The sequence below is a fragment of the Nannospalax galili genome, unplaced genomic scaffold, assembly GCF_000622305.1.
Source record: "Nannospalax galili isolate Female #2095 unplaced genomic scaffold, S.galili_v1.0 scaffold4203, whole genome shotgun sequence".
NCBI lineage: Eukaryota > Metazoa > Chordata > Mammalia > Rodentia > Spalacidae > Nannospalax > Nannospalax galili.
The window spans coordinates 298,071-299,129 of record NW_008348958.1 but is presented as its reverse complement, the minus strand read 5'-3'; positions in this window follow the sequence as shown (position 1 = coordinate 299,129).

Below are 1,059 nucleotides of genomic sequence, written 5' to 3'. Positions count from 1 at the left end.
CTAATAAATACATGAAGTAAAACAGGAATCCATCCCCTAGAAAGAACTTGAAGCTTTCTACATACTTCCTTGCAAAGACTCTGTTCCTTTTTCTTAGGTACAAAATACGGCTTTGAATGTAAATCATTTCTTACTGGAATTTTAAGTTGTTGTGTGGAGAGAAAACCTATATAAGAGGATATTTATTACAGCAGCCATGATGAAGCATGTCTGTAATCCCAGCACTGGGGTGGCAGAAGCAGGAGGCTCTCCATGAGTTCAAACTCAGGTCTATGTATGGAGTTTCAGGCCAATCAGGGTCTCACTAGGTAGCCCTGGTTGTCCTAGAAATCTCTATGTAGACCAGGCTGGCCTCAAATTCACGGAGATCTGCCTGCCTATGCCTCCTGAGTGCTGGGATCAAAGGATGCAGACACCACACCTGAAAAAAAAAAAAAAAAAGAATGTATTTATGTCTACTTTGGGGCAAGTGGTGTAAATATTTTAATAATTATAAATAATTTAATTAAACGCTCATGAGAAAAAAAATATTTTGACAGGCTTACTTTATACTGAATACTTTTTCACTCATAACACTCTTCTGTATTTTAATCACATTATTAAACCAATTAGGATATGAAAATCACCACAAATTGTATATAATTTTTTATTTCATAATTTAATTTTTTTTTAGAATAACTGTTCTACTTAGATTCTCTCTTGCTGTGGAACAAAACTAACCACAAGGAAATTGGGGAGGAAACAGTTTATTTCATCTTACTCTTCCAAGTGCCAGTCCATCGTGAGGGAAGTCAAGGCAGGAACTCAAGGAAGAAACATGGAAGCAAGACTGTGGAGGAACTCTGCTTCCTGGCTTGTTCTCTGGATTCTCACTTACTTTCTCACATAGGCCAGGCCCACTTGCCCAGAGATGACACCACCCACAGTGGGCTGGGCCTTCTTACATCAATTAACAATTAAGAAAATGCCTCAGACATGTCAATGGAGGCAATTTTTTAATTGAGGGTTCTTCTTCCCAGGTGACCCTAGTTTATATCAAGGTAACAAAAACTAACCAGC